The sequence below is a fragment of the Achroia grisella genome, unplaced genomic scaffold, assembly GCF_030625045.1.
Source record: "Achroia grisella isolate CSIRO2021 unplaced genomic scaffold, CSIRO_AGI_Agris_v1 utg598, whole genome shotgun sequence".
Lineage (NCBI taxonomy): Eukaryota > Metazoa > Arthropoda > Insecta > Lepidoptera > Pyralidae > Achroia > Achroia grisella.
In genome coordinates, this window is record NW_026712958.1 from 998,990 (window position 1) to 1,011,228 (window position 12,239).

The window sequence follows — 12,239 nt, forward strand, 5'->3', positions numbered from 1 at the left end:
CGGCGAGCCCCGCAGCTGAGGGCGGCGCCGCGGCCGCCGGGCCCGCGCCGCGCGCCACCACTAGTAGCAGGTACCGGGCGCGGGGGGCGCGGGGGGGACCGCGGGGGGCGCGGGCGGCGAGCCCCGCAGCTGAGGGCGGCGCCGCGGCCGCCGGGCCCGCGCCGCGCGCCACCACTAGTAGCAGGTACCGGGCGCGGGGGGCGCGGGGGGGACCGCGGGGGGCGCGGGCGGCGAGCCCCGCAGCTGAGGGCGGCGCCGCGGCCGCCGGGCCCGCGCCGCGCGCCACCACTAGTAGCAGGTACCGGGCGCGGGGGGCGCGGGGGGGACCGCGGGGGGCGCGGGCGGCGAGCCCCGCAGCTGAGGGCGGCGCCGCGGCCGCCGGGCCCGCGCCGCGCGCCACCACTAGTAGCAGGTACCGGGCGCGGGGGGCGCGGGGGGGACCGCGGGGGGCGCGGGCGGCGAGCCCCGCAGCTGAGGGCGGCGCCGCGGCCGCCGGGCCCGCGCCGCGCGCCACCACTAGTAGCAGGTACCGGGCGCAGGGGCGCGGGGGGCGCGGGCGGCGAGCCCCGCAGCCGGGCCGCGGGCCCGCGCCGCGCGCCGGTACCGGGCGCGGGGGGCGCGGGGGGGACCGCGGGGGGCGCGGGCGGCGAGCCCCGCAGCTGAGTCGTTTGACGTTTATATTAAATGAAAGTATTGGCATCAAAGACTATAGCCTCACTGTATTCTTCTTGTCACGTCATCACTATTGAAGATGTATATTTAAAAAACATTTTTCTTTTGCAGGACCCAGACCGGCCAGACGTTTCTCCATTTGGACTGTGGTAGCTATATAGTATGTGAGTGGTTTTTATATGCCATTACGTAAATAACATAGCAACGTTGCTATGTAATATATAAAATGTATTGTGAATAGCTAATTACTATATAGAGTTAGTCGTAAATGGTATACCGGGCCGGAACTGAGTGATATTCATATGACTTTACTAGGAACATCCTAGTAAAGCAAAAATTGAACAATAATTTCTGAAACGTTCATACGATGGGCGTAGTCACGTGTTTAATTTGATCTTCAAGGAATATGAAAGGTAAAAATTTTTACTGTCCTTGATACGATGAAAGCCATAGGCACCGTTTGTATAATTCAGTAAATAAAAATGTCACGAACAGTTTCCACTTACGTCGCTAGATGACGTTACTAATTAATTTAAAAGGCGCTATTAAGATTTTTGTAATCTTATCAGTTCAAACGGCATGTTTGTATCGTAGATTCGATTCCATCTGGTTCTGTGCCGTTCAGTTTTGGTAAGAATATACCAACCACCTGTACCTATATTATGTCATTTATTGAACCGATGTTTAGTACATCCTTGCTCTTAGTGTGAACACGTGGTTGTTCATTTGGTCCTTCGAGCCGGATAATATCGGCAGGTATATCAAGGCGATGGTACACAGTTTGCTAGTGCTACGGATTGCTGTTGCAATTTCATCATAAATTTTCGAGCCGGCATACCCTTCACGACTAATCCTATACACCAGGGATGTTATGGATATGAAATTTCGGATACGGATAGGTTTCGGATATAGGCATGATTATTATACCGGATACGGATGGGGATATGAAATTATTTCGGATCATCAAAGTAATACTAATAGCTAATAAAATAGTTGCATAACGTGTCTCATTTAGGCTCCGCCCCTATCCGATATTATCTGAAACTTTTATTTCGGATTCAATCACGGTTACGAATATTTTTTTATATCGGATATCCGATAGTTTTGTTTACGGTTACGGAGCTCCCTAACATCCCTGCTATACATACACCTATAGTATAACGGAATGGGTAAATTATTGTTTTTTTTTTCGTTTTTGTAACAACAAAATCGATCGATTAATTTTGTTTGTTGATTAAGTGAATTCACATGCTTATATCATATAGAGTTGTTGCGATTGTTAAGTATTACGTGTAAGATAATAACATAGTTTATGAATTGTCATTTGAATTTGGAATGTAAATTGTAAGTTATACAATACATTTTATAATAACAAGATATGTTAACCAACTGTCCTTCTTCTCTTACCATTGGATATAGAGTGGAATATACAAGGCAATTTTGAATAAAAAACTACTCTCGTACATAAAAAATAGAGTTCAATTCAGCATTCTTGTCGCTTCGGGATCTGCAACGTAAAAAAAGTACCCATCTTTCAATATTACTGTCTCTATCGTACGGTTATCATGCCGTAGTCTTTAGGGACCCTCAGGTCCCACCAGTTAAACGTTGTTTAACTAGCCATCGACCTAGGTGGCGAACTTAGTGTTGTTTGCAGTTATGATGCTTATAAAACAGAATATAAAGTGCAAATTTAAATGGCATGTTCATTTGCATGGTAGCGAACGTGTGTGATTAATTGTTTAGTATTCATTCATTCATAATTTGAGAGCTACGCTTTTGTCGGTGGAGCTCTTGCCACTTTCCGCGATCTTCCATCATGCTCTTTAATTCTTGATACGACACGACTCCCATTTTGTCCTCAATTTGTTTGATGTAGCTATTCCTTGGTCTTCCCCTCCCCCTCTTTCCTTCTATTTTCCCCTCAATAATAATTTTCATGAAATCATCGTGCCGTATCAAGTGTCCTAACATTTTTCCTCGTCTATTTTCTATTGTGTTCAATATCTGCCTTTTTTCTTTTACCCTGTGTAGTACTTCTTCGTTTCTTACTTTATCCTTCCAGCTAATTCTTTCCATCCTCCTCCAACACCACATTTCAAAAGCCTCCAGTTTGTCTCTTTCCTTTTGATTTCATGTCCGTTAATTCTACCGTTAGTAATACATAAGCGTTATTATTACAATAGTGGCGGATTTAAACTAAACTTTATCGTTCATTTGATTGCCTCACTGGAATGTAACTTCGAATACCGCGATACAACTTCATTGGGCTATATTCCAGCCTACATTCCTCAAATTGAATAAATAGCCAACTAATGCAATATCATCATTATTATCATTTTTAGCTTGCCATTGTCTCATTACAGTCGGCGCAGTATGTAATCTTCTACTGATCCCTATCGTCCGTCATATCTGAGCATACTCTCCCTTTATACATATCCATTTCATCTTTTTTCGCTTGTCCTCCTCTTTTCTATCCTTCCACTTTCTTTGAGACATGGTCTTCACTCCTTCGCATAATGCCCATACCGATTCAATCTGTTATTGATAAAATGTATATAAGCATGTGAGATTCATATATTAAAAGCACAAATTTTAAGTGTATCATTTATAATGTGAAAATATATTTAAATACCAAGGATACTGTTATATATGTATAAAGTAAGACACTGCTTAACGCGAAGAATACGTTCCAATAAGTTCCAGCAATAAAATATTTCTTTTTTTCTTCGGAATCAGTACTATCAATATTTCTGTTTACTTCTTGCTCAGTTAATTCCTTGAGCTTATTAGAAAAACTAGCATTTGTTTCATGAACTATTTACTCGACGTCTTTCCGTTAATTTTTTTTCCGAAACCACGGGTTGAAATAAAGGAACGGTAAACCGAAACACCGGTAAGCGGGGTCTTACTGTACATGGATATATATTCGACATTTATCTATTCTACATCTTCAACACAAATATCGAATACTTCCAATCAACCGATTCTCTTCCAGTGGATATATTGCATTTACTTTTATATTTTTATCTATTTAATAATATCTGTCGTATATTTTTATTGGTCGATATATCGCGGGAAATAACTCGCAGGCGAGACGACCTAGTGAAGTTAGATATAGACAATGAATAGAGTTCGTGTATAGCTGGAAGGAATAGCGACGTCAAACGTTGCTAGTATGTGTTTGTTATTAGTTTTGTGAGCTATATATACCAGATGAGTTTTTTACGGTCCGTAAAAGGTATATGATTGTGTGGTCTTTATACTGTTTCTTTTTGTTAGTCAGTCGCCTAACTCGCGATGACAAAAATATCTTAACGCAATATGAAGAACTTTTTGGGAACTTTTTACTGTAGTTGTTTAATATCACTCATTGTAATTTGCTTAGGCATTTTCTTTATAAGTAGAGATGTATAATATTATACAAAAAGTCTGTCCCAACGTTAAAAATTACATCCGGTATAATATAGCTTTTTTAGTTTTATTTGAATAGCTTCTGTTAAAATTGTATAATAATCTTTGTAAAAATATTCACACACGAATAACGCGTACCATTGTAAATGTAAAAATGAATCTCATTATGAATGTTGTTATTTATTTGTAAATTATTGTTTTTAGCAGAGGCTAAATGTTGAACTAAATAATACGATTTTTTATTCCCTATTCTTAATATTCCGAATACAATAACATTTATTCGGATGACTTGACGATCACGTCGATTGGCTCATTGGTTGGTACGTCCCGCCCACTAGGAAATGCGCCAATCAAACCGCGTCGTACACACAGTTCGTACGGACTGAACCTAATAATGTGAGCTTAGTCTTATATTGCTATATATTATATATATTGTAGGTCTATTACAGACTCTTATGACATGTCAAATCTACCGTCAGTTTTGAGTGCTTCCGATCTATGAACTGACAAGAAACTCAGCTCTTATGCTTTTCAAATGAGCTTGTAGTTGATTACAAAAATACAGATTATATTTGATATTAATTTAGGGTGAATGTATAGGAAATATGTTTATAAATATTAGAAATATCCTTTTCCTTGAGTACTCTTTCATATATGGGATCATATCATAATAATTATAGATCCCTAAGTATGTGAAAGGTTCAAGGTTAAAAGCTAAATTGAGTTTTGCGTTACAAAGAACTAACATAGTTAACTGGCACAACGCCATCTAGTATAGTTTCGCGTAAACTGATCTTTGTGTCTGCGTTGTACACAATTTTTTTTTTATTTATATACATTTGTTATCGAATCATATGTAAAGGAACTATTTTATATGTGATTTCGCCGCTATGCTCACGCATTCACAATATATGTTAATATATGGGAAATATATATGTTTTCTCTATATACCCCATAGTATAAACTTAGATAAAGTTTATAATAAAACAATATTATGTAGTGTATATGTTTTGTTCTTTTCTTTCGACCTATTTTCCTAATTTGAAAGAAAGTGACAAAACACTAATTTAGATTTTGATTTTGCGTAAAGGGTGAAAGTTTTTTTATACTGCAACCCTGGCGAAGTCTGTCAATATGAGATGGAAATCGCACAGCTTATAAATAAATATTAAATTAAATGTACTAAATATTAAATTACTATTTATACGGTGTAACTGGTATTATTATAGCTATGTAATTGTTGTAATATACAGGGTGACATTAGGCGAAAGATATTAAGTCTTATTGTAATACAAATATAACATAGAATGCCTTGATAATCTAATGCTTGGTTTACACTGTGTCAAACGACATTACAACTAATAAACTTGTTTTTTAAGAACTTTGTTATCTATACTGTAACTGTGTTTTTTGAGCAAAGGAATTATTATTATTATATTTGCAATTAAAGGACTTGAATTAGAATATGTATATATTGTATGGATATTGTTACGAAAGGGCTGTATTTTAGGCTGGTTTAAAATGAGACACGTTCCTGGGTAAGGTAAAATATGTGTAATCAGCTCGCTAGTAAAAACCTAAAGGCAATATGGCATTAGAAAACAAACGGTATACAAAAACAGAACGTCAAAATATAAAATTTAAAAATATATAAAAAATACTATCAAAAAGGTTGCCTTCGGTAACAGATATGAATGACTTCTATATTCATTGCTTTATTATCATTGCAATTATTTAAAACTGTTATTAACAATTGTCATTTGATATATATTAAGTTATATTAAAATCTACAAGAGATAGACTTAGTTTGCGAGCTGTTTTGGCAGATTAGTGTAATCAAAATTGTAATTTTTACATTTGTTTTCCATATTTAACCGTACTGCCAAAGAGTTTCATATAAAATAATTTATGTTATTGTATAATAACGCGTGACAGCGATCTTGTGTTTCTTTTGATATCTTTAGATAAATATATATTGAAACCAATAATAATTGCACTCGTGCAAAGCAGGGACGGATCGTTAGTTTATTGTAAGTGTTGAAGCGTAAACACGACCGTTTCCTAGTCATGGTTTGGCAAATGTGTAAATCAAGCATAATGTTAAACGCTTTGTACATCTAAACCAGTGTTTTTCAACCTTGAATTCGCAGCCCCTTTGTAAGTTAAAAAAATCTGGTTACCTCCTAAGGGCCTAGTCTAAAACTATGACCTAAATGAGTAGTTTTAAATATAGTATTATGTATTCACATTCCGGAGCCCGCGGCAGGGGGATGGGGTTTGCAGAATTTTTCACCATTACTCACGATCCCCCTTGACGGGCTTCGCGACTCCCCTGGGGGGCGCGAGTCGCAGATTGAGAAACATTGACCTAAACTGTTCTAGTTTTAGTACTAGTTTACATATTGATGTAAATCCTTCAGTGCTGTTAAGGCCTAATATAATATGAGTGTTTGTTAATATTTATCGGTTTGCGACGTGTGCATATAACTAGTTTAAAAGTATGGTTACCAATTAGGCTTTGTGTGTTAAAAAGGGACGCTTGCTGCTACGTAACACCAGGGTCATTTATAGTATACTAGCTACTCGCTCCGGCTTCGCCCGGGTGTACATGTATTATATATATATATGTAGCGGATTTTATAATAGATAGAATCACTATATATTTAAAAAAACCGCTTCACAATCCGTTGCGTAGTTTTAAAGATTTAAGCATACATAGGGACGGACAGACTACGACAGTGACTTTAAATATATGTTCTGAATTATTAATTTGTAGTATATATTTTAATTTTTTTACAGCACGGTCTATAGAAATTCTTTCAAGAGACCTATAGTTTGGTTTCAGTTCTCAAGTTTGTGTTAAAAAATACAAATGTCAAATCTATTACTTATAGTTTAGAAATACTGATAATTAAAAAATAAATACTTGAAAGATTAAAAAGAAGTCTTTGTTGTTATATTTTTGTTGCACTATGTTCAGAAATAAGGGCGTGGGGCCCGCAGGACCCATGTGCTGCTCTTATATATGTGCCTAACTAGTTTTAAAATTATGTTTAGATAGAAGTAAGAGTGCGGGACCCGCAGGTCCCCTTTTGCTACTCTTGACTTCATACATAGTTAGTTAATTAAAGCTTACACAGATGACATCTTTGTCCTTTGAAATGGCAACACATGAAGGATATCACAGTCGTTACATGATGACGTGATGTCTCTGATGCTCTTCATGTATATCATGAGTATCGTCTGCCACTTAACATCAGATTGATCATTAGTTTTTGTTTAAAAAATGGTCAATATATTATTAGATTTTTTTTATTAAATTACACCCTTATTTTCCATAGACAGAAGGTGAACTTCCATGCTCTTTTTTGCGTTTTATATTTTATGTTATTTTTTTTCTCTCTCTTACTCCACGAAGATATGCATTGTCGCTTCCTGCAGGTTACCTAATAAATGTTTTTTTTATTTATTTTTTTATAAATGTGTTGCAGTGTTCATTATTATTTTTAAAGCCGATTGTACCAGCAGCAAGTAGTCCTTATAGTCATTGGGCATAAGGGGTATTATAGTTGTGATATATAAGTCGAGGACTGGTCGACCGGCGTGTATAACTATAGCAGTCCTGCGAGACTGCGATTTGTTGCACTTGTGTTTTATAAATGTATAGAATATTACATTGTGTTTTATTCATCGATCCCATAATGACCTATTCACGCCGCGGAAGGGGATGGTTAGTGTAGAGAGTGGTTGCCTCTAGAGACAAGGGCGTAACCCGCTCCACCTGGGGGATAGAATCCCCCACTGGGCCCAGTGTTGCCTTGAGGGAGGAGCCCCAACTAAATGGCCCCGAGACGTGCACGTGTATCTACATGGTTCCAATATTGTAACGTGAAATAGGTCGCCCTAACAACGAAATGGGCTTGCCCTACACTACCTACAGAGCGGGTTAACCCCGCCGGAGCCGCGGTAGTTATGTTAACACGACCTCATGACTGGACAATATTATATAATATCGTAGAAAAAATCACATATTTTAAAAAGATATTAAAAGAAGGTAGTTTGTGTTTACCCAATGTAAAGATTATTACGAATATTGTAAATAGCGCCATCTAGTATTTATAGACCAAACTTAGCAGGTTGGTCTATAAATAACTGACTTCGGTCTATAAAGACGGAGGTCGGTAGTTGAATAATCCTCTTTCGTTGGGTGAGCCGCGGCATTCAGTCGACGAGCGCAGAGCGCGCCGGTTGTGTTTTGGATACTAAAGTGAATTGTATTAGAAATGGGTTTATCCCGTTATTATTTGGGCCTGGGGGGAAGCTGCAAGTAGTGAAGGCGAGTGGTAATGCATTCTAAAGGGGCCTCTTAAACCTACACCCGTGTCACAAGTCACTGGCACTACTTAGGGTTTCCATTGCGGTAGCCGGCTTCAAAGCCTACGTCGTTATCATAATTAGTGCTTCTTACACATGTGAGTTAATTATCTATGATCTATCTCTCTATTAATTTGCACTTGGGTTTTCCTGATAGAAATAATGGATGGGTGTACATCACTGAAGATTCTCCTGATAAAAAGAATGGAGTCGAAAAATATTTTTTTTATATGTAATTAGTATAGGCTAATTCATCTTTCGTATATCGCTCTATTATTTTGCACTTGGGTTTTTTTTTACAATAATAGTACTGATAACGTGCTACGTGTTCCATCAATGAAGTGCCAATCCGTTTATCAATTCATATAGAATCGACGGTCGAGATAAGTACTTAGCTAAGTACTCGTCGCTCCAAAGGTATGTGTTAGAATGACTAATTAAGTGGACATTAGTAAAATGTATTAGATATTTCTAATACAGCTATCATATAGTATTTTATATCTGTTTACTATTTATTATATATACAAACCCACAGATAAAATTAACTTGTATGAAATCTAATAATAATAATAATCTCAGGACAATTCACACAGCGCCATCTAGACCCAAGTTAAGCTACCTAAAGCTTGTGTTATGGCCATTACAAATCTGATATAAATACTTAGATACATTTTTTGTAAACATACCTACTAATATACATGGAAAATAGATATGATTGATACGAGGCCCCTCTTCCCCACTGGGCATGTGCCCGCGGCCCCGCGATGGATTGGGGCCCCATAGTCTTTCTATTCCATTACCAAACGATAACCGATAGCTACTCTACTCTCGCCTGAAAATCAGTCATAACAAATGTTTATTTTTGCCTGGTTTGTTTTGAAGGTAGGACATCCCCATATACATCTCTAAAGATTCTTGTTCAAAAATTTTTTTTAAAGACTATTCTGCTAATTTTATATTTTATTTATATGTAATCCATATTTAGATATTTTGTATGTGTATATTAGTATATTTATATATTTGCATATGTATATCTTAAATAAATGAGGATGTAAAGGGAGGGGACGCCCTAAGAAAAGATGGATGGATTGTGTGAAAGATGATATGAATAAAAGAAGAGTATGCTCAGATATGACGGCAGGTAGAGAGCAGTGGAAGAGAATGACATACTGCGCCGACCACAAATAATGGGATAAAGGCAAGGCAATGATGATGATGTATATCTTATATATAAAATTCTCGTGTCACAGTTTTCGTTCCCATACTCCTCCGAAACGGCTTGACCGATTCTCATGAAATTTTGTGAGCGTATTGAGTAGGTCTGAGAATCAGCCAACATCTATTTTTCATCCCCCTAAATGTTAGGGGTAGTCCATCCCTAAATTTTATTTTTTATTTTAAGGCAAAACAACGTTTGTTGGGACAGCTAGTATATATATATTATTTTTCTGTATCTATTTGTTATAATTTATGTTTTTTTTCTTGTAATTAATTATTAAAGTGCACCGCGTTATTATATCTGATCAACGCGACTGTTGACTGGTAGAGAATGCATCAGGAAGTACGTCATGTTTACATTTTTGTGTGCAAAAGAATAAATAAATATTCTAACAAAATAGTGCTTTATTGCTATGGTCATACCCCATTATCGTAATGCGCCCAGGGTCTCTAATAAGTGAAAGACGACTCTGACCGATACAAATGTCGTATTTATGAATACAAATGCTTGTATCGTATGAAACCGAAAGCTGCCACCATCAGAAGTAAAGCAATGTGCTAAACCGCTAGACTACCGAGATCAAGTATGTGATGTAAAAATTGTACTGTGTTAAACTTGAAAATTTCTTTTTATTTTGTTTTATCTGTTTAGTTTATTTAATTTTTACGTAGGCAACAATTGTGTTTATATGAAATCAAACTAAAATATCTTAATAAGTCTGATATGTCAAACTCACTGATCTGTAATATAATAGTTAATAATATTTGGCAATTCTTTTATGGATTCCCGCGATACACGTTCTCCTAGTGCGGGGTCCAATGTGTAATAAATAAATAAATAAATGCTTCCGTAACCTATAATTACAAGAAACAAGAATTTGCGCAAAAGCAACTAAAATACTATAGGTAGGATACCTGTATAAGGGCGTACTATCACTAACTGAAATTATCTAATCAAACTCAAGTGATAATAGAGAATAAATTATTTTTACAAAATTCTATTCTATATATCAGAAATTTATACAAACTAATTAAAAAATGATCACCACAGTAATATATATTTCTTTTCTCTGATTCATGCGGGAGTATTATATATATAAAACTAAAAACAAGACGGAAATGGCGAATACAGACTTTTTTTTTTTGGACTACTCTAATGCTGTTGGCCGCAGCTGGCCTTTACAGTTTCACCGGACGATAGGGGGCGAGTAAAGATGGGCTCCAAACCAAGGAAGGACTTATGGAGCGGCTGAAGGCTGACCTTCAGGTGCTGGCACCTACTTGACGGATACGACTTTAGTCTGAGGGACCACTAGGGGTTCGAACCTCGGCTCAGGCCGTCGTAATATCGATCCCCATTGAATTGGACGGGGGATCGATCTCACACCAAGCCCGCAAACTTATAGAGTGTTCAAAATCTACCCTGTATCATCGTAAGCACAGATATTATATTATATTAGAGTCCGTTAGTTTTCTGTTCCCGCGCGTTCCCTTCCCCTCCCTAACTAGTACTGAACTGAACGTACAGCGGCCTTGACGCGCGCGCGCATTGTGTTGTGAATTAAAATAAATTAGAACTGTGAAACCTACTGTGAAACTGGAAAGCTAGCGAAGATATCTCCGAGACCCTGAACCCCAAGAAGCCCGCAGAACCATAAAGGTACGTGACTGACGCTTCCCTAACATTTTGGTAGCAGAGTAGTTTCCCAAACATAGAGCTATTGAAAGCCAACGTCTGACGGTGCGACTTTATTGAAGACTGTACGAGGGGTAACGAACATTGCGCAAAAGGAGCAGTATGAATTTTTTGTCACATATTTTATATTAGCTGTACCAGCGACTTCGTTTTGTAATATTGAAATAACCGTTTTTTACTACATGCATATAAATACGGTACATACACGAAAATGACATTTTTTACAATTTTTGACTGTCTGTCTGTCTGTTTGTTTCGGCTAATCTCTGAAATGGCTGGACCGATTATAACGTGACTTTTTTTGGCAGGTAGCTGATGTAATAAGGAGTAACTTAGGCTACTTTTATTTTAGAAATATAAAGTCAAATTCCACGAGGACGAAGTCGCGGGAACAGCTAATATAAAATATGAGAAAAAAATATTTCATACTGCTCCGTTTGCGCAATGTTCGTTACCCCTCGTACAGACTTTTTGCTTATGCTTCAGGTGTCCATAGCCATGGGTTTTTATTCTTTTTTTTTTACTTTATAGTAATATCTGCCGCTTATTTTGTGGCGACATCCTTTTGGCGTTTTTTTTTTATCCTGTAGATGTGTTCCATTGTTTTTTTTTTATTGATTGCTGCCATCGTAGTATAAAATTAATTAACCAATGTGCCTAATAGACAGAGGGCTCGCCTCGGGTTTGAACTTCGGCTTATAGGTAAAAGCTATTGTTGTGTGTTTGTCATTGGGCTCAGTTAAAATAGGTACAGGCTATTGCTGTGTGACAAACAAGACGTGGCTATGATGTCACGGGAAATACGAAACAAATCCATTACCAGTTAATCAGGTAGATTAGTTATAAAAAAATCCATCATATTTAT